This window comes from Eschrichtius robustus, chromosome 9 (assembly GCF_028021215.1).
Source record: "Eschrichtius robustus isolate mEscRob2 chromosome 9, mEscRob2.pri, whole genome shotgun sequence".
Lineage (NCBI taxonomy): Eukaryota > Metazoa > Chordata > Mammalia > Artiodactyla > Eschrichtiidae > Eschrichtius > Eschrichtius robustus.
The window spans coordinates 68,019,315-68,041,773 of record NC_090832.1 but is presented as its reverse complement, the minus strand read 5'-3'; the positions used below and the strand labels follow the sequence as shown (position 1 = coordinate 68,041,773).

At 42.2% G+C, this 22,459-nt stretch overlaps 1 protein-coding gene across 2 annotated transcripts in view; it reads right to left on the bottom strand.

Annotated features, from left to right (window-relative positions):
- BACH2 (BTB domain and CNC homolog 2) overlaps positions 1-22,459 on the bottom strand; it is a 360,151-nt gene that overhangs the window by 159,588 nt on the left and 178,104 nt on the right. The window lies entirely within an intron of this gene.

Genomic DNA, 22,459 nt, shown 5'->3' with positions numbered 1-22,459 from the left:
GGGGAAGAAGACTGTCCATTAGTAGAGGAAACCTTGCATGTTAACATCGTCCCCTTTCCCCTGCTATCACACTATACCCCATCCCTTCCCCTGCTTTCATGACCTCTAACTTACGGTGTGCCTCTGGACCGGTCCATCTAAACAGAATACGATAAAATAATCCAGGTATCAATGCTGGGGCTCACCCCAGGGGGAAGCACAGCCCTCACCGGGTGCTCTCCTGAACCCCAAGGCAGCTTGGACATAGGTCAATGTCCAATCAGTTATCTCTCTATTTAATCGCATGAATGTTTTCTTTCAACAAATCACAACACCTTGATTCAAAAGACACACGTGTGGGACTTCCCTGGTGGCACAGTGGTTAAGAATCTGCCTGCCAATGCGGGGGACATGGGTTCGAGCCCTGGTCCAGGAAGATCCCACATGCCGTGGAGCAACTAAGCCCGTGCGCCACAACTACTGAGCCCGTGTGCCACAACTACTGAAGCCCACGTGCCCTAGAGCCCGAGTGCTGCAACTACTGAGCCCACGCACTGCAACTACTGAAGCCCACGCATCTAGAACTCATGCTCCGCCATAACAGAAGCCACCACAATGAGAAGTCCGCGCACCACAACGAAGAGTAGCCCCCTCTCGCCACAACTAGAGAAAGCCCCTGTGCATCAACAAAGACCCAACGCTGCCAAAAATAAATAAATAAATAAATTTATATATTAAAAAAAAACACATGGTTATATTAACAAGAAGATACAGGAAGCAAATGACAAATTCGAGAATTCTGATTGAAATGAGATGATTCTCTGATGCCTTGAATATGTTTTTGAAAAAATTAATAGTACTTATTTTTTCCTGAGGATGAATTAATCCATGCTTATTACAGAACATCTGAAAGATTTACGGAAAAGAAGAAAAAATAAACATCAACTGTAACCTTGACACTGATAAATCATTCATGATATTTTGTTGTATAGGTCCACCACCCCTTAAATGAAACTCCTGGGCCAGATACACTTCAGAGTTCAGAACTGCTTGGATATTAAAGAGTATTACAATGCTAAACTACCATTTATTACATGATGCCCCACTGGAATCTGGAGCAGGACCCCATAATCAAACCCATTAAAAATCTCTGCAGCAAAATAAATGCATATTCTTATTTAGTCAGATAAAATAGAGCCTCACATTAGTTCAGATCAGATTTTTCTACCAAAGAAGTCACCAAGAGACCTTTGTGATTTTTGACCCAAAAGGATTCAGAATTGGGGATAAGGGATTGTGGATCAGTATTCTTTTCAGATACACAAAAACAGTCAGAGTTTTGTTTCTACTTTTTAATTCAATATTTTATGAATGTGAGCAATTCCCCAAGTTATTAAAAATTCTTCAGAAACATGCTTTTCAATGTCTACGTAATATTACACCCCGTAGAAAAGGGTTTTGTTTATTTCATTATTTCTCTCATTTTTGGAATTACATATTGTTTTCTTTTTTTTGTTACTGCAAATAACACTTTGAAAGACATATCTGAATATCAGATTGTTTGAATTTCTGACTATTTTCCTAGGTAGAGTCCTAGAAAAAGAATTATAGGGTCAAATGAGCTTTAAGGGTCTTGATGACTTTTCAGAAAAGCTGTACCAATTTACACTCCTGCCACAGCATGAGTGTTTGTTTAATTTATTTAACTACCCACTTTATCGCAGACACAGAAAAAATGCACTTGCTCATCACACACCTTAACAAAGTTCTAATCAGGGACAACCAAACTTTGGTTGTATTTTTGTTCTTCTTATGCAGAAGACAGTGAAGAGATCACTGTTTCCACATAAGAGAGAAATGGGAATAAGGTTAAGTTTACCAGCAAGTTGCCCTCATTAGACCAGACTGAGTCAGATCTGGGCAAGGGAGGAGTTGCCCCTTGTCCGTAGGGTCCTCACTTGGAAAAGGGTGAGGGGGAGTATGGAAGTAATCCGCACATCATCATGAGAGGAGAAACAATCATTTTTATTTGTGCGCTGATAAATTCTGTTTCTGGAAGACTGAGGCCTTGTGTTTCCCTTCCATTTGGTGTTTTCCTATTTTTTGGACATTTGGCTGCTCCTCAGCATGGCCATCAGAGAGCAGAAAGAGATGTGAAGACCAAATCAGACAAGCCCATAATAACGGCTAACCCTCCCGAGTGCTTATTACGATGTGTCAACTCTGGTGCCGGGTGCCTTGCGTGCATTATCTCATGTAATGCTGAGTGCATGGGTACAGACACTGGTGGCGGTGAAGTTCAAAAGTACGTCCTTGCTCATCAATCCTCTTTCTACCCTAGTAAGTCTGGAGGAATTAAACGTTTGCAATCTCAAAGATCTCTTCAAGCCTAGTGTCTTGAACGACTCCAAGATAATCCTAAGACTCAGTGACTCTAAGTTTGGCTATAAATCACAAATGTTATACCCTTACGCCTTTTTTTTTTTTTTTTTTTTTGTCAGCACCTCCAACAGTATCTTCACGAAGCAGGGAGAATGGCATAAATAAAATCCAAGAAAATTCTAGATAATCGTAAACACTTCGAAGGTCCTATATGGACAGGAGAGAGGCTGTATCTCAGAGTACAATGGAGAGTTGAGAGTCTGTTATATGTAACACGGAGAAGAATGAGGACACATACATAATATATACTTTAAAAACAACCAAAGGAGCTTCCCTGGTGGCGCAGTGATTGAGAGTCTGCCTGCCGATGCAGGGGACACGGGTTCGAGCCCTGGGCTGGGAGGATCCCACATGCCGCGGAGTAACTAAGCCTGTGCGCAACAACTACTGAGCCTGCGCGTCTGGAGCCTGTGCTCCGCACTGGGAGAGGCGGCGATAGTGAGAGGCCCGCGCACCGCGATGAAGAGCGGCCCCCGCTCGCCGCAACTGGAGAAAGACCTCGCACAGAAACGAAGACCCAACACAGCCAAAAATAAAATAAATAAATAAATAAATTTATAAAAACAACCAAACATACAAACACGTTGTTCCCAAATGTGACTACAAATTACTAATGCTAAATCAGGGTTCACAAGCCCAAGTTCCTTTCCATTTATAGCTTTTTCTAATAAAGTTTCTTGCTCTCTTCCCTTTACATATTTAACCTTACAGGATAATTGATGTAGAGAAGGCCACAATTTTCATACACTAATAAAAGAAAATCGAAGAGAGATTTTTTTGTGATATGGAATGAAATAACCCCACTCTTTCCCTTATCTAGAAACTCAGTTTTGCATAGTTTGGTATATACTATAAAATGGCAGCAGTTCACAGAGAGAAAAAGAGAGGGGGAAAATTAATTTTATTTTGGGAGTGAGTTAAATTTATCTTCTCAACAATCTTCTCTAGAACTAAGGGGTGTTTCTATCAAATCTATCAAAAGACCAAGGATGTATCAAGAAGTGGACCATTTCCTCCACTGTGGCTTCTCTTTATACTTAAAATAGCATTCTCCTGATAATTAGGTGTCAAGTGGGTGGAATGGCTTCTAAGTGATTTTTCTTTGCCACAAATGGATACATGGTTAATTTTCTCAGTACACCAGGCCTATAGGGTGTGAAAAATAAGGTGGTGATAGAGGAAATGACCACTGACCCTCAAAGAAAGAACATAGTTTGTATTTTCCAAAGGGCCTAATTACTTGGGGAGGGGGGGGAATAAAAAAAAAAAATAAACCACCACTAATGACAGAAATGATTACCAGAAGCTCTTTAGCTACTCAAACTGCAAAACTAGCATTTTTAAAGCTAATTACAAATTTGGATTCTCTCATTTAAAAAATATACTTTGAAGCAGCCCACTTCTGTTTTAGTGCTGAACCAAAGTCTGTGCAATTGGCACATTATCAAAGTAAAAAAAAAAAAAAAAGCGTTGCTTGAACAAAATTACACTTTCAATGTCACTAAATCTTGAACTGCAAAATACCACAAGCTAAAAACTAGTAATGCCATGTGGTTATGTTATCTTACATTTACAAGAGAGTTTATAGTTTCCTAAGCCCTAAGAGACTCAGACCGCGGCCACCCACAGGAGCTTTGCTATCAAGGTCAGGTCATTCACTGCCTCTGAGCTCGACACCTTTCACAGGTTCCTGTGAGGATCAAATGAGAATGCAATCAAGAGAGTTCTTGCGAACTCTTAAGACATATATAACATGTTGGGTATCATTATTCTTTTTACTAACAGCTTTGTGAGGCATAAAGATACAAATCCCCATTTCACAGTTAAGGAAACTGACAACAGGAAGACAGAGCAAAAATCAAAAAACAAAAAAACAAAAAACTGAGTTAGGAGAGTTTTATATCTGAAATGGCCACAAACTAGCTGAGTGACTCTCTGGACTTGATTTCTTCAGTAAAATGAGGGAGTTGGGTGAGATGCTTTTAAAAGGCTTCTTGAGACTAATGGTTCTGTGATCTGCGACTTGGCCATGGTAGTGATGGGGCAGCTTTAACAACGACTCTTAGGAAGCAGTCTCTCCTGGAGGTCAAGGTCAGCACTTAACCAATCTGCAGTGCTGGGGCAGGGTCCTTGAGCAGCCTCCCATGCCTGCGGATGGGCCATGCATTAACTAACTCATTTTGCTGGATCAAGGGGAGGTTGGGGGCATCCTAGGCCAATAGCCAGGGCCTCTGGGGCATACGAAGGAGGTTCCGGAAGAGCTTGACACAGCAGCTCTTTAGTTACTGGTACAAATATTTCACAATTCTAACAACTAGTGTAGCCAAATAAGTGTAGACCACTGGAATGTCGGTCTGGCTAACAGTCCCAAAGAGATGGCCACCTCTGCGGGCCACCCACCTTTCCTGACTGAGCTCCTACAGTGTTGGAGGAGAGATCTAAAAGGGTTACTTTTTGTCGTATGAGTGCACGTCACGGTCGCGTGAGAATCTCACTTCAAAAGGACTGGGGCCACTAACTTCTGCTTCTACTAATGATACTCTACCAGGCTGTCTAATACAACTTCCTGTAATGCAGAAAATGTTCAATATCTGTGATGTCCAAAATGGTAGCCATCAGCCACATGTGGCTATGGAGAACTTAAAATGTTCCTAGTGAGACTGAAGAACTGAATTTTTAATTTTAATCGATTTAAATTAGTGTACATTTAAATAGGCACACGTGGTTAGTGGGTACCTTATTGAATGGTGCAGCTGTAGGCTGCTTCACATACTAGTTTTCTTGGCTGTATTTTGGACCCCAGAAGCTCAGAGGACAATACATAATCATCTCTTCAACAAGCATTTACTGACCTCCTGGGTGCTGGGCACCATTCAGGTATCTCAGAACAATGGTGAATAAGACCGCCATGGACACTTCCTGCTCTCATGGTTTTTCTCAGCTACACTGATTTCCGAAGACCTCACAAAATCTTGAAGTGGTTCACCAGACTGTGCTTAGGAAAAGGTGGGTGAGGAGATATGGTAATGCTACACTAAGCATGAAAGCACTGCTTTTTCATTTCTTCATATTTACTGTTAGGAAAACTGGGGGAAAGTTTAAAAAAGAGATATCTGAATGGTTACTATTCATTCACTTACAAGTAAAGTAACATATCCCAGATAAGGGAAATCATCTGTAAGTAATTCCCTCTTGCACAAACTTAAATTTACTTAAAAGAAAAAGTCAGTGGGACCTGCATTCTTAAGCTAAGAAAAAGTAAATGGTATTTAATTACAGCAACAGTCATAAAAAATACAGGTGGGTCTCTCCATCTGCAAGCAGTGGGCAAGGGAACGTTTATACCAATTAGCTGTGAAATGATCAGGTTTTCCAGATCATCATCAGCCTTACTTACACTTCTTGTATAAGTAAGGCTGATTGCATTCTTTAGCCCTACAACTCAACTCTTAGCTAAGATTTTCACAGTGGCTTGAATGGGATTTGATGAGCAAAGCCCCCTTAGCTTTTCCCCAGGAAACTACAGGTGGAGGTATTTTTATCTACATCACAAATCGAACACCAGCAACATTATTTCTAAGAAACAGAAAAGTGGTTTGGTTTATTGGTTTTCCGATTTCCAGTATTGCTTCCTGTATCCTGTTGTCAATTCTCTCCTGTCCTGATCACCTTTTCCTACCTTACTCGGATTTAGACTGATAATAAGAAAGCAAGACAAAATATTCAGAATTGTTTTATGCTTTTGTTTGAACCTGAATCCAGGTTTGCCAAAATTTACGAGGACAGGGATATCACACGCCGGGAAACAGTGTTTTTAAGCTAATTGTCTCCATTGTGTTTATATTATTTCACTTGAGGTGAAAGAATCACCAAGCAAAATAACCTGATTTTCTCAGCATCCCAATGGGGTTGTACTTGGATGACACCATTGGGCCAATCTGACTTTTGAGCTTTAAAATGCCGCTCTGGTCCTCTGTGCAAAGTCACACTATTGGTTTTTAGGGCTAACAAATAACTATTGTACATATACACAGACATACACACATTCCATCACTTTTTCCCTCTGGATTGAGTAGAACGAGAAATTACAGTGGTCAGAAAACAAGAGTTCAAAACTTAGTTCTAAAATTACAAATTGCATTTCGAGACTACCATCTGCTGGAAAAGGTCAAATCTCAAATGTTCTGCTGGTCTCATGCTGTATAAAAATATTACTAAAAACTTGGTGACAGCTTTAGCAATAAACATGCTAACTTGTGAGTGGCCTTGGAGTCCTTATTCATATTCAGAAGCACTAAATTGAGTAGGCACACACCATTTTATGACCAGAAGGGCTTTAAAAAGAAAAGGGTCCATTGACGTTAATTTTTTGGAAACTACAGAGATGAGGGTTTTTTTTTAAATCTACATTTCACACAGAATTTCAACAGTCAGTTGTATGAGGCAGAAGACCTTTGAATCATAGATCTTGTGGCTTTTGTGTTTTGTTCTACTAGCATGGGAAGGTGATGTGAGGAAATGTGCTTTTTTTTTTTGCTGCAACAGAGAAAGAACTGGGGAGCAGCCATTTCAGAAAGGATGGAGGAAATTAATTAAGATAAAACATTTCTGAAAGTTTCCACTTACACATTTCAGATGCTGGGACCAAGTTACTCTAGTTGGAGAACCCCAGCTAGAAAATTCACTTCTTTGATACTCAAGGTATTTACGTTCCCAAAATATAGTGGAGAGCTCGTTCAGATTCCCACCCCTCCCTAAGAGGATGGTGCAATCAGAACAACTTGCCATTGACAATTCTGAAACGAAGCTAAAAAGAAACAAGTGTTGAAAATACACAACCTGATACCAAAGGGGAAACGGAGGGAGGGATAAATTAGGAGTTTGGGATTAACATATACACACTACTATTTATAAAATAGATAACCAGCCAGGACCTACTATAGCACAGGGAACTATACTCCATATTCTGTAATAACCTGTAAGGGAAGAGAATCTGAAAAGAATAGCGCTGAATCACTTTGTTGTACACTTGAAACTAACACAACATTATAAATCAACTATACTTCAATAAAAAAGAAAATACACAACCTGAAATAATTTGGGGGTTTCTGTAGGTTTTATAAGGTAAAAAAAAATGGAATACTGGCCTGTATTTATGCATAGTAATACTAATACTTTCCATTGACTCAAAACTTGCACGTGCCAGGAACTGTGCTAGGAGTTTTCGGGTATTATTAGCACACCCGGTGGATGAGAGAACCATGGCTCAGAGAGGCAATGTGCCTTGCCCAAGGTCACATTGGAGGAGATGAGAGGGGATGATATGTAATCTTTATCCATGCCCATCTGACCCTAAAGGCCACCCCTATCCTATGCAACACTGCCATCACTACACTTTGGGGAGACTACATCCCTCTCCCCAAAGGAAACATGACTGCTTTTCCATGTGCTACCAGTAAAATGTCAAAGTAAAGTGACAAAGCCGCAGGTCCTTTAGCAATTTAATTATTTGTGCATAAAGTTGACTAGCTTGTTAGCACTAAAATGGTTATATTTCATGAAGCATATTAGAATTAAAAATTTTTTCTATTGCAGTTTCTTAAAAATACTATCAGGTATCTTATTTAAAAATGACCCAGATCATTCTCTCCAGGTGAATTATAAGCATAGGATACCTGTCCTCTGTCATGAGACACAGCAGTGAAAACACTGTATCTCGTATCTCGCTCTGGGTCCCAGTCTTTGAAGGGCAGCACCACCCTGGCAATGCCCAAACAGAAACCACCCAAAGCAGATTCTGATGTGGCATTTAGGGCTCATGTACCATATTTTCCGTCCTTAGGTCAAAGACCATCTATGAAATCAGGCAGTCAGTGACTAAGTTCATCTGCAGGAGTGGAGATGGGCGTGTGTGTAGGGGCTGCCCGTCAATTAGTAAAGGGCAGTTTCTTGAGAACTCGGATGGGCATCAAGGAAACCACAAACAAAACGAAAAGACAACTCACAGAATGGGAGAAAATATTTGCAAATGATGTGACTGACAAGGGGTTAATATCCAAAATTTACAAACAGCTCATGCAGCTCAATATCAAAAAAACTAACAACCCAATCAAAAAATGGGCAGAAGACCTAAACAGACATTTTTGCAAGGAAGATATACAGATGGCCAAGAGGCACACGAAAAGATGCCCAACATTGTTAATTATTAGAGAAATGCAAATCAAAGCTACAATGAGATACCATCTCACACCAGTCAGAATGGCCATCAACAAAAAGTCTACAAACAATAAATGCTGGAGAGGGTGTGGAGAAAAGGGAACCCTCATACACTGTTGGTGGGAATGTAAATTGGTGCAGCCACTATGGAGAACAGTATGGAGGTTCCTTAAAAAACTAAAAATAGAGCTACCATATGATCCATCAATCCCACTCCTGGGCATGTATCCAGAGAAAACCATGGTTCGAAAGGATACATGCACCCCAATGTTCACTGCAGAGCTGTTTACAATAGCCAAGACATGGAAGCAACCTAAATGTCCATCGACAAAGAAATGGATAAAGAAGGTGTGGTACATATATACAATGGAATATTACTCAGCCATTAAAAAGAATGAAATAATGCCATTTCCAGCAAACATGGATGGACCTGGAGATTATGATAATCTCCTAAGTGAAGTAAGTCAAAGACAAATGTCATATGCTATCACTTATATGCGGAATCTAAAAAAAATGATACAAATGAACTTTTTACAGGACAGAAGCAGACTTACAGATATTGAAAACAAACTTACGGTTACCAAAGGGGAAAGGTGGCGGGGAGGGATAAATTGGGAGTCTGGGATTGACATGTACACACTACTATATTTAAAGCAGATAACCAACAAGGACCTACTGTAGAGCACAGGAAACTCTGCTCAATATTCAGTAATAACCTAAATGGGAGAAGAATTTGAAAAAGAATAGATACATGTATACGTATAACTGAAGCATTTTGCTGTACAGCTGAAACTAACACAACATTGTTAATCCACTATACTCCAATATAAAATAAAAATTTTTTTAAAAAGGAAAAATAAATAATGCCTTGACTCTTCCCAGGTTCAACACTTGGTCTGGGCTTTTGAGGGATCTCTGCCTCTTTCATCCCATCTGAGAGCTTTGCTTCTGCCTGTGCTTCACCTATCAGCTAGCAAAACCTGTAAATTCCTCCCTGTGTGGGGAGCTGCCAGCCTCATCTGCAGGAGCAGGTGCCCCTTGACTTACAGGTCGTACAGGTATGGGTGCCAAGCGGGTCTCATGCAAGGCAAGGTGCCGCTGGGTCATTCCCACGTGAGGCAGGCGGGGTCCACACAGAGCTGACTGCTGCCTCAGGGGAGAGGGCTGCAAGTCTGGCCGAGGACCCTTAAGACAGGACATGCACGTGGTGTCTAAGAAGAGTGATGCACCCTTTCAGGAAAAGCCACTACCCTTGACCCAGCTGTTCCAGCCAAAAACCTTTGATTTTCTTCTCTCCCCTCATTTCTAGCAACTATTCCATCGGCAAGCGCTTTGACTCTAACTTCAAACTATATCTCAAATCTGTCAACTCCTCTCCATCTCTGCTGCCATCAGCATCACTTCTCACCTGGCCCACTGCTACTGCCATGGTAACTGGCCTCTCTGTGTTCAATCCACACTCCCCCCCCCAACCCCGCTCCCAGGCATCGAGGGTCCCCAAGACAATCCCAGGTCGGGTGATTCACTAGGAGACTCACAGGACTCAGCATAGAGTCGTTCCCATGGCAACGGTTTATGACAGCTGTCTGCTCCCAGCTCGAACCCTGACTGGGCTCTGGCCACACAGCCGCCCTCTCCCCCCCAAGACTCTCCTTCCCCAGGCTCTGCTTCCTGCCCTTGCTTCCTTACATGACAAACTCAGCTTCTCTCTCTGGATTTACAGGCTCCTATTCCTGCCACCATCGGCCTTGTATAAAAATCAACTGGGCTTAATCCTGCTGTGGTCACATACCCTTCGGAGGCTCTTGGGCCGTGGCCCTGAATCCCACTGTGCCGACTCCAGCCTTGCTCAGTCCCCAGCCCAGCCTGACATCCACCGCCCAGCTCCCCGTCCCAGCCCTCTGACTCGGGCCACCTCAGTCCTTCCCCCTTCTCTGCCCACTTCCCAGCTCAGGGCAGATTCTTGGCAGGATAAGGAAGAGAAAGAATGGGGAGCGGAGGAGAGTGAAAGTCAGAAGCGGCGGAAGCTGCTGTGTGTACACAAGGGCACTACATTTGTCCATAGGGATTTTATACTCTTCTGCAGACCTTAAAAAAAATTTTTTTTTTCAGAAACCACAGATCAGCAGAACTGCAAGGGACCTTGGAGATTGCCGAATCCAACCTCTTCATTTTACTAATTAGGAAACTGAGGTGTGAGGAGAGGAAGGAAAGAAGGAGAAGGCAGCATTTACTGAGGTCTCATCATCGGCTCTGGATACAAGGTCGCAGGTCACACAGCCAGCGAGCGGCAGAGTTGGGACCACACAGCACTTGAATGAGCATTTTCATCCCACACAAGTTTTGCCTGTTACTTACATATTCATATCATATGCAGGAAAGGGCTTGACATTTAACATATAAAGATACTTGGAATTCCCATCTCAAAAGGCAAATGGTTTTTCCCTCTGTATTATCCAATACAGTTTTTTATTGTGGTAAAATATGCAAAACATAAAATGGACCATTTTAAACATCTTTAAGTGTACAGTTCAGTGGAATTAAGAACACTCATCTTGTGCAACCATCATCACTACCCATCCAATACATTTTTTTGATAATAAAATTTTATTTTATTTTTTTTATATATTCTTTAAAAAAATTTTTTTTATTGTAGTGGCTTTTCCAATACATTCTTAAGTGAGTATTTTCTGAATAGTAAATTCAAAGTAACATTGAAGGACACCAAAAAAAAAGAAGTTTGAAGGAAAAGACAAGTGGAAAATAAACTTTTGGGGGGTTACATTTCATCCAACAAAACCTTTCATACACGAGGTCTCCTGTGACATATTTTTCATTATTCTCCTAGTCTTGAAATCAGAACTGTGAGAATGCTGGTCACCAGGTGAAAAGGCAGCTTTTGTCGCTTCTCTAGGACCTACACTAGTTGTATGCGGTTACAAAAATGTTACACAACCCACGACATCAAGGCCTTCCACGCCTCCTCCCTAAAAAGACAAATAAAACAGTATTTCTTGGAAAGATAGGCATTTAGCAATGCACTGTATCTAGATGGAGCTGTCTCTGCCACTGGCGTCTGCTTCTAAGGGTTCAAAAGTGTTGGCTCAAAGCACAAAGAACGTCCCTTAGCTATTCATCATTTAGTTCAACTCCACAATGTATTTACCGAGATTTCTTTTTTTTTTTTTCCGCCGTCCCTTCTTGGTTTAATGAGCTCAAATATACCAACATCCTGCCTTACCTAATCCCCTAACAAGTTCCATCAAATGCCAGGACAGAATCACACAGCACTGCAGGCACTAAGATCATTCGCTAAGAATTCATTTTTATTCCAAAAACTAGGAGCGCCAGACCATCCAACACAATCTATCACACAGCCAGAAAATGAGCCTGGCACTTTAAGAGAAACATCTAAATTAATTTTTTTAAACCTTTCTCCCATCGTAGGCTCTTTAACAACCTAATAACTCTCTCCTCAGAAAAAGATGAACAAATAAACACAAAGCCTTTCCACATAATGGGAAGGGTTCAAGGGCCCTTTGAAGCCTAAGACTCCATGGGGGGAACCCAGGTTAAAATCCTCTGCTGTAAATGAACTCCAACAAGAGTTCCCTCTGTGCATGCGTTTCTCTACTGGATCCTGGTCCCTGGAGCATCCCAGGGTGACTTCCTCTGGTGACCCTTTAGTCTCTGGATGAGGAATGACCTTTCTTGTTTTAGCTTCAGGAACATCCCCACCTGACTTCTGGTCAGAGTTACTGTGAACATGGCTGCGCTTCTCCCAAGCCAGCCGGCCGCTCCGGGAATACTCGAACTCTCCCCAGTCTCTTTCGAACTTGCCTTACCCAGACGGTCTTGGGTTCTGTTCTTTGATTTGCTGTCATGGATCCTGCTGCCCCCTCTCTATCCCTTGTCACTTTCCTTCTTGGCCCTTTGTGCACTCTTGTAATTTAAAAAATTAAACTTGATTTTCTTTCTTTACCATAAAAGTAACAACCTCTATTTTGTATTTAATTTCTTTGCTTTCCCTCCAAAAGCACCCTTCTACCTTTCATCCCTTTGCCCCTTGGGATTAATCTGCCCAACACTGTAAATCAACTATACTTCACTTTAAAAAATTAGCCTGTCTATTGTAAATAGTGCTGCAATGAACATTGGGGTGCATGTTATCTTTTTGAATTACGGTTTTCTCCGGGTACATGCCCAGGAGTGGACTGCTAGCATGGAAGCAACCTAAATGTCCATCAACAGAGGAATGGATAAAGAAGATGTGGTACATATATACAATGCAATATTACTCAGCCATAAAAAAGAACAAAATAATGCCAATGGTAGCAACATGGATGGACCTAGAGGCTGTCACACTGAGTGAAGTAAGTCAGACAGAGAAAGACAAATATCATATGATATCACTTATATGTGGAATCTAAAAAAAAAAAAAGGGGCACAAATGAACTTAATAACAAAACAGAAGTATAGTCACAGATGTAGACAACAAACTTATGGTTACCAGGGGATAAGGAGGGGGGGAGGGATAAATTGGGAGACTGGGACTGACATATACACACTACTATATATAAAATAGATAACTAGTAAGAACCTCTTGTATAGCACAGGAAACTCTACTCAATACTCGGTAATGGCCTATATGGGAAAAGAATCTAAAAAAAAGGAAGAGTGGATATATGTATATGTATAACTGATTCACTTTGCTGTACACCTGAAACTAATACAACACTGTAAATCAATTATACTCCAATAAAAATTTTAAAAAATTAGCCTGTCAATTTTTACAAAAAACTAGCTGGGATTTTGACAGGGCTTGTGTTGAATATGTATGTATTATCAGTTTGGTGGTATTCCCATCTTAACAATAGCAAGCCTTCTGATCTATGAACATTGGCTGTCTTTCCATTTCATTTAAGGTCTTCTTAATTTCTTTCTATAGTGTTCTGTAGTTTTCAGTGTATAAGTCTTGCACTTCTTTTGTTAAATTTGAGTGTTTCATTCCCTTTGATGCTGTTGTAAATAGAGCTGTTTTCTTAATTTTATTTTCAGAGTGTTTCATGGCTAGTGTGTAGAAATAAAATTGATTTTTGTACATGGATCTTTTATCCTACAACCTTTTATCCTACAATCCTAAACTTGTTTGTTAGTTCTAATAATTGTTTGTGCGTTTTGCTGTGTTTGTGGATGCCAGCCTTAAGTATTTTAAAGCATTCTAAAGCACAGGTAGACCGCAGCACATAAACCCAGCACTGAAATTGCACTGCAGATACCAAGAGCCCACACTACTCGTCCCTCCTCCCTAGGCACTGGGTGACGCTCCTGCTTTGGGGCCATAGTCTTAGTGGCATTCCTACTCTTGCTGACAGCCATACAATGATTTGGAGAGACATGTTTCTGGGACTCCAGGATGCACGGTGAAACATAAACCTATTTCCCACAGAAGTGGTGTTATAAAGACAAGTCAAGTCCTCAGCCTATCCTCTGGGGTCTACTTAAGTGGGCATCACTAGGTAAGGATGCCACCAGGTCTGGCTTCACCATTCCCAGAGTAACAGAATTTAAAGTTTCGTTTCTATAGGAAGCCACATCCTAAAGGAGTTTTGAATGAACCTTTACAAAAGAACCTTCCTATCAGCAGAGACTTCTTATGGGTTTTCACACAGACACATCTATCTATACACCTTTCCACTTCAGGACAGATTCCCAACGTACATTACTTTGAGGGACAGCGGTGGTTATTTCCACAAAAAACTGCTAAACTTGACACAAATTATAATTTTATTCTTTAGTAGACTATATTTTGCTTCAGGTTTAAAAACTGATTTCCAGCCAGCCAGCAGTCAGAGAACTACTTTGCATCTTGATCCATGAGTCACTGATTTAAGCATGCATTTGCCCAGAATACCCAGGCATGTGAAAGGATCAAAATATCACACTTTGATTGATTCAGAAAGTTATTTCCTACCATCACGCAGTCTGAGAGTTTCTATGCTGTGTCTGACTAATTGGGGAGGTTTAGGAGCTGAGAGCCAGGAGTCACTGTGCAGAAGACCTTGTTTCTTTTCTGGGCACCAAGATCCCAGGGAGTGAACCGGTTCTCCGTGGCAAAGTGTATCCGCATGACGCTCATCTGAGCACGATGTGGGTATCATCTTTTGAAGGGATCCTGGTTATTTCGGTTTGACAAAAATCGAGAAACATTTTAGAAAGAAAATCGGATTTGTGTGTAAATGAAGAATATTCCTGAAAAGAAACTCTGTTACGAAACTGAAATCTGGAGACCGCGGTGGTGCTAAGTTGAGTCATCAGTTCCCTTTACACCCTAATAATCGACGGCACTTTGATCACAATGACTGCTCTGGGTGATGTTTTTGTGTTTGCTTTTTTAAGTACTTCCTTGTGTAAACAGGTTGTCTTACAATCATCTTGCAAACATGTTTACATTTGGGGGATCATGGAGAACATCTGTTAGAAACAGATTTCACGCTTTTCTGTCAACTCAGGGAAATCCGAATCATGTTTCTTGGTAATATAAAAAAGCTCTTGGAGAGTTAAATGAAGTTCTACGGGAAGGGGGTGTTATGGAATATTTTGATCGCTCTTCGTATATGTACTTAGAAACTTGTCCTGAAAACAACCATTTGAAATAGTTCGAAACAGGTATTAATTATTATTTGTGGTTGTAGATGGGGACAAGGAGGTATGGAGAGGTTAAGTGGCTTGGTCAGTGACTGAGAAAGTGGCCAAAGTGGGAACCACACACCCCGCAGGGCTTTTGATTGACAATCTTCAGGTATCAAGGGGCCTGTGATTTTATTTCCACAAAGTGTTCCGATTCCTTGCAATTTTATTAAAGTCATTTATTCTGGAGAGGGCAAGAGGAGGGGCTGAGTGATGGACTCCAAACAAGGGCAGTCTTTTTAAAAATTTATTTTATTGAAGTATAGTTGATTTACAAGGTTGTGTTAATTTCTGCTGTACAGCAAAGTGATTCAGTTATACATATATATCCACTCTTTTTCATATTCTTTTCCATTCTGGTTTATCACAGGATATTGAATATAGTTTGCTGTGCTCTACAGTAGGACCTTGCTATTTATCCATCCTATATATAATAGTTTGCATATGCTAATCCCAAACTCCCAATCCGTCCCTCCCCCTCCCCCCTCCCCCTGGCAACCACAAGTCTGTTCCCTATGTTTGTGAGTCTGTTAACAAGAGCAGTTTTCAAATCCGGGTCCCGAGTTAGAGATCTAGGTGTGTGTGGAGAGGAAGGGCATGCAGAGGGGAACAGGAACAAAGCTCAGAGGAGAAGCTGGACACACAAGACTTCAGGCAAAACGCTTTACTGAAACCTCAGTACTGAGCCTGTGCCTGCCACGCCCGGAAGCACGATGTCCCTCTCAGAGGTACACCAACTTGCTCTGGCCCTAGGCAGGAGCTGCCTCCATGTGGAGGGAAATTACTGCCATCAGGAGGGAACAGAGACGCAGCAGGTTCCACAGCGCTGCCGCATGGGCAGCACAACCCCAAAAGCCAGGCCAAGGTACCCCTGCCCTTGACCCTGCCTTGAACTCATGACCCCCTCCGCCCCTTCAGTGCCTCAGAGGTCCCCACCCAAGTGAGCTCCCAGCGTCACTGCAGGACTTTTACCTCAGTCTGTCCTCTTTAGAGTGAGCTACTCCACCTGTATGGTGACTGAACAGCCAAGTGGCAGCTGTTTAAGGAGATGTGGCTGTACCTTGGCTGCATGGCCTGGGTGGGGGGAGGGGCCCTGTGCATGCATCCAGGCCCCTGTAGAGCGGGAGGAGTTGGGGGATGGGAGGACAAGGGGCAGCAAAGAAGGGCAGGGTGTCCACCGGCTTTCCCTGAACCACCATGCTCCAGCTGGGAGCTCCAAGGAGCCTGTGAATTCTAAACTCAAAGGCAGCCTTCTGAAAGGTCACTGAGTCATGGTAGAGGATAGAACGTATTTCATACAACCAGTCTGTTAGCTTCATTTACAACGTTTTAATATTTAAACATATGGCACGTGAGCTTCAATTGTGCCCTTGTCCCACGCCGTACAAAGGTTAGGGCCAGGCCTCCCGGGGGGTCATCAAGATCAGGACTGTGTAGCCTGTAGACGGGCACTTGGGGATTATGCACTCTGATGCTGCAGACCCTGACCCTCTGGGTGAGGAAGCTGAGGTGGCTGTAAGGGGCTTTCAGAATATCAAGGTGCTTACGCAACAAAGGTTTCCTTCACTGTTGTTTTGGGGAGACTATGTGCAAAGTGGGTAGCTAAATCTTTGCCCATCTAGCTGCTCTGCAGCCAAACACATCAGGGTCTTGCTATGGGCTAACTGAGAAAAACTTCATTTTTTTAAAAAAAAAATCACCCAATTCTTTCATCTCTTGTGGTTTCTTTCTTCCATACTTTGCAATAATACATTTACCAGCAGCTAGTTTAACAACTTGATGGTACCAGTGGGAACCAACCCAACAGCAGTTAGACACACCAAGGAAGGACCAAGTGTAGCCAGGCAAAGAAAAATACCAATGAATGTTAGGCTGAACTGTGAGAAATAATTCAGTAGCTGTACATCAAATGCATAAATATGATTCATTTTTAAAGGCCCATACATGTTACACCCACTTTCAGGAGTTTCCCAAAGTAATTTAAAACTATTTGATGTTGCTTCCTGTTTTTCAGTCCTTCTATCTGTTGATGGGGGTGGCAATTCTACTGTTACCAACTGAACGAGAAGAAAAGTGAAGGATGGGGCAAGTTTCCTAGTTTTAGTCATCAAAATCTGCTTTAAAAGACCCCAGTTTTAGATTTTAAATTTCCAAATTTGGGGCTGTAAGCTTCAAAGTCTAAGATTTATCCTGTATTATAACCCTAGATTGCACCAACATTTTCGCTTCATGAACTTACATCAACTTTGGGCTTCCTGCTCTCTCCAAAGCTTCCTACTAAAGCACCCAATCTTCAGAAGAGGGAGAAGAAAACAGGGTGGCAGCTCATTGGCCTCCGTCTATAGTCAATACATTTCTCCCTTCTTCCTTGAGGTAAGGACTGACCAGAAAAAGACCTTTTTCATATTTTGAAGCCAGTTTCAGAAACATGAGAATATTTCATAGATATTTATTCCATCAAATTATCCTCAGGTACCTCTCTGGAGAAGTGGTCACCTCTTCTTATTACATGGCCTGAAGAGCTCATTATTTTAATCCAGTAGATGGTTAATGAAAAGCAAACCTACACGCGCCATGAAATAACCACCCATCAACGCTATAGCAGGGTGAGAGGCATTTTCACAGTTGGGTGGCACAACTCACCTGCAAAGGCTTGACCACCAAGTGGTTGATTCTGATTAAACACCTCCAACGAGAAAAAAGGTACTATCTCCTAAAAAGCCAAGTCCATTTTGGGCAATTACATGCACAGTATCACTGCATATATATTTAGAGAGTTCTCTCCCAGACGAATCTGCCTCCCTGTAACCTAAAACCACTGGTCTTCCCTCCAGGGTCACCAGAGCAAGGATAACACCTACACACGTGTTAGGGAACAGTCATGGCTCCATCTTTTTTTACCCCATTTTTTTTCTCCAGGTAATTGTTTCCAGTTCCTTCACATGTCACTTAGGACATGGTTTCAAATTTTCTCACTACCACTGTCTTGGACCATTGTCTTTTGAAATAAAAAAAGCTCCAAGTTAAAAAAAATAACCATTTAAATTTAATACCATGCAATAGCCGACGATACATTTGCCAATATGTCCATCAAAATGAAATCTCAAATTCAGCATCATTTTAACAGTGAGGAGCAGACAGAACTATCTATCCCCTTCCTAGTCCTACAATGCAATCACAATTTCATTAATGTTTTGGGCAACTCCTTCACCTCACTGACTGGGACTGAGCTTGTGGAAATTAATTCCTACGAGGAGTTTTCATATATTGCTATTGCATTTTATTTCCCACATTCTCTATTCGTGATTTCTGTTTTTGGATACAACTGTAGGTCTTGACACTGATTTCTATTATTAAATGTCAGCTCTCTCAGGTTGAGTTCCTTGTTTTCTTCTTTCTTCTGTTTATCCGCTCAGTGGCAAAGGAACACATGAAAGAGAACTCTGCGCTCAAGAGATTTTTTTTTTTTTAATCCTGAAATTGCAGTAGGCTTACAAAGCAGTGGGCAGTCAGGGTGAAAACTAACTCAATACACAGTACCCTTTAGGAACTGGCTCCGTGTGTATGCCGCGTTGAATTCTGCTTGGTCAATTCCAAGAGGAAGCTCGGAATAAATATTTACCATATTTATTTATCTCTCCTACTGAGAACTATCTAAGACAAGAGGGTGTTTAATGATGAAAGAGATTTCAAGATTTCTGCTCTGCGCTGTGTCCTGCCCATGGGGCGTGAGGACAGATACAGGTCCCAGCTTCATAATGAAACCAGACACAGTTCACTTCCTTTTTTTCTGAAACCACCCCCTCACCTGGGGGATGTCTTGAGATGACACAGAGTTAGTCAAGTGTCACTAACCTGAGATAATGAAGGGAATGATTGGTACTCATTATCAGTGACAATAATAATATTTAAAATATCCTCCTGGGAAGACAGACAGCATTTGCTTGGGATAGAATACAGCCCTGACTAAGCTGACCTGCTCCAGCTGCAGATGCCTACAATCCCGAAAGGAGAGAGGAGACAGTTCAACTCCAGAGCTGTTTTCTCTTATAACTGGCATAAAAAGGAGAGGTCAAGAAGTGTCCAATCAGATGAGTGGACAGGGGGCTACACCTCCATGGTTTATTTACTGAACATGAACTACCAAGAAATCACAAACACTCTTTGTCCAATCCCTCCTCTGCCCCTGGCTTTTGGGAGACAGTCTGACTACCGGAGATCAGAGAGAGGAGGCCAGTGCAACACACAACCTGGTCATCAGGTGGGCTCTTCCCTTCCCGCAGCCTGGAGGGAGAGAACCAAAGGCTGGGGCAGTGGAGAATGTCTGCCATCTCTCCAGACAAGTGGAAAAAAACCCAAAACAAATGTAGAACCTAGACCCTTCTTGTCTCAGGGTCCCCCAAGAAATGTCTTCAGTCTTGGCTCTTTTCTACTGTCAACCTTTTTATTGAGGACACAGAGGTGATGTGTCCCATCCTTGGGCTTCCTGTAGGCTCTTCCTCCTCCTACCAGGAATCAATGACCATTCTTGAGTGCTGGATCCTATGCCCATGCTCTCACTTAAGGAATTTGTCCCTGCATTTATCCTTACTCTTCCTGTGACATCAATGTCTCTCTCTCCAGGACCACTGGCATCCAAGCACGTTTACTATCTCCCATCTTAAAATCCCTTCTTGATTCCATAACTTCTCCAGGTACCACTCCCTTTCTCTGCCCTGGTTTCGAAGGCAGACCCTCAAAAGAGTTGTCTAGACTTGCTTGTTTTCAGATTTCTCATTCTCTCCTTAGCCTGTTGTAAGTAGGTTTTGTGTTATTTCAGAGCAACTGCTTTTATCAAGGTCCCCAAGGATTCTACCTTCCCCATTCCATGCTTCACTTTCTATTGTCCTCTTCCATGACATTTTAGCGTCACTTGACTCAGTGGCCCACTTCCTCCATGAAACGACTTCTTCCCATGGCTTTAATGGCATCACATTGTCCTGGCTTCTCACCTGGCCTTCTCACCTCACCTGTGACCCCTCCCCCCACAGCTCCTTGGCTGGCTCCCCTTCTAAATGTTAGCGTGTTCCAGAGCTCCAACCTTGAAATTTTTCTCTTCTCTAACTACAATCACTGCCAGGTCTATGGCTTCTATTACCCATAGGTTGAGGGCTCCCAAATCTGTTATATGTTGCCCTGACCTCCTCTCCGATTTCCATATCCAATTACCCACTCAGCATCTGAACTGTATATCCAACATGCATCTCAAATATTACATGGCTGAAATGGAATTCTCGTTACCACTCTCCCTACTATCACTCTCCTGCTTGACACTTTTCCTTTAGACTTTGTGCTGCTCTTAGAATAGAATCCAAGGCCTGCAAAGCCCTGCTTGGCCCTCTCTTCTCATTCATACCCATCCTCCTCTTCTTCCCCCTTCTCCAGTTACTTCCGCCTGAGGGCCATTCCACCACCCATGTCCTGTCTGCTCCAGCGCTTTTTGCATCTTCTTCTGCCTTGGCCTGGAAGGCCCTTCCCTTAGCATGGTAAGGGCCTTCTCTCCCATGTCAGGCATTACCTGACCTTCCTATACACACATCCCTATAATTGCCCTCCTCCTGATCACATTGCTCCGTTTTATTACCTTTCTAGCACTCATCACTCTCTAAAATTACCTTGTTGACGAACAGGATTGCTGGTTTATAGTTTGTATTCCTGACAGAATGTGAATCTCCACTAGAGCAGGAATCTTGTTTCTTACGAAATTGAGTTATTTGTAGTGAGGTGGATGGACCTAGAGTCTGTCATACAGAGTGAAGTAAGTCAGAAAAAGAAAAACAAATACCGTGTGCTAACACATATATATGGAATCTAAAAAAAAAAAAAAAAAAAAAAATGGTCATGAAGAACCTAGGGGCAAGACGGGAATAAAGACGCAGACCTACTAGAGAATGGACTTGAGGACACGGGGAGGGGGAAGGGTAAGCTGGGACAAAGTGAGAGAGTGGCATGGACATATATACACTACCAAACGTAAAATAGATAGCTAGTGGGAAGCAGCCGCATGGCCCAGGGAGATCAGCTCGGTGCTTTGTGACCACCTAGAGGGGTGGGATAGGGAGGGTGGGAGGGAGGGAGATGCAAGAGGGAAGAGATATGGGGACATATGTATATGTATAACTGATTCACTTTGTTATAAAGCAGAAACTAACACACCACTGTAAAGCAATTATACTCCAATAAAGATGTTAAAAAAAAAAAAAGGAATCTTGTTTCTTGTGCTATGCTGTATTCCTACCATCTAGAACAGTACTTGGAATACAGCAGGTGATTAATATTTGCCAACTGGATGCAAGTATGTGTGAGTAACAATGGGTGGTAAGATACCCCTCAGGAAAGACCTCTGCATATTGCAAAATAATCACATACAAGTAAGGTAAGAGAAGTAACGTGTTACAACTAGTCCAGACTCTGTCTTCTCAGACATCATCACTCTATGAACGTCTGCCATCTTGATTCCATTTCAGCAGGTTAAACAAGACAAAGAGTCCAAGCTCTCACTGCCTCTCACCAGTCCCCAAACTGGTCTCCTTGCTGCCCATCTTTTTCTTCTCCAGGTCATCTTCTACAATGTAGGGAGTCATCTTTCAACATGGAAACCTCGTCACACCACTTCCCTGCATCCCACTGATTTTAGAATGAAGCTCAAATATGGCTTCCAAGGTTGTTCAGGATGCTGCTCTTTCTTAAGCCTCATCTTTAGCCACTGCTCCTACCCTGCTCTATGTCCCAGCTGTCCTGAAATTCAGTTCTTTGAAAGCACCAGGTGTTGTCCCCTCAGGATTCACACAGTCATTCATTCCCCTCCCCCTGACCTGGCTAACTCATCCTTCAGGTGTCAGATTCGACAGCATTTCCTCTGGGAGCTTTTTTGGACCCTCCCTGTCCGGGTTAGGTTTGCTTCTTTTGTAATTGACAGCATCCCGCACTTCTGCAGTAACAGCCTTTGCATTCCCGTGATGATCACTCACTTAAATGTCTCCCCCACTCCTTTGTAAGTTCCTTGAGGGCAAGGACTATGCTCTCCTGTCCATCTCTGAGCCCTAGCAAGAGGTGCTCAAGAATAATTACGGAATTAATGAACAAATGGACT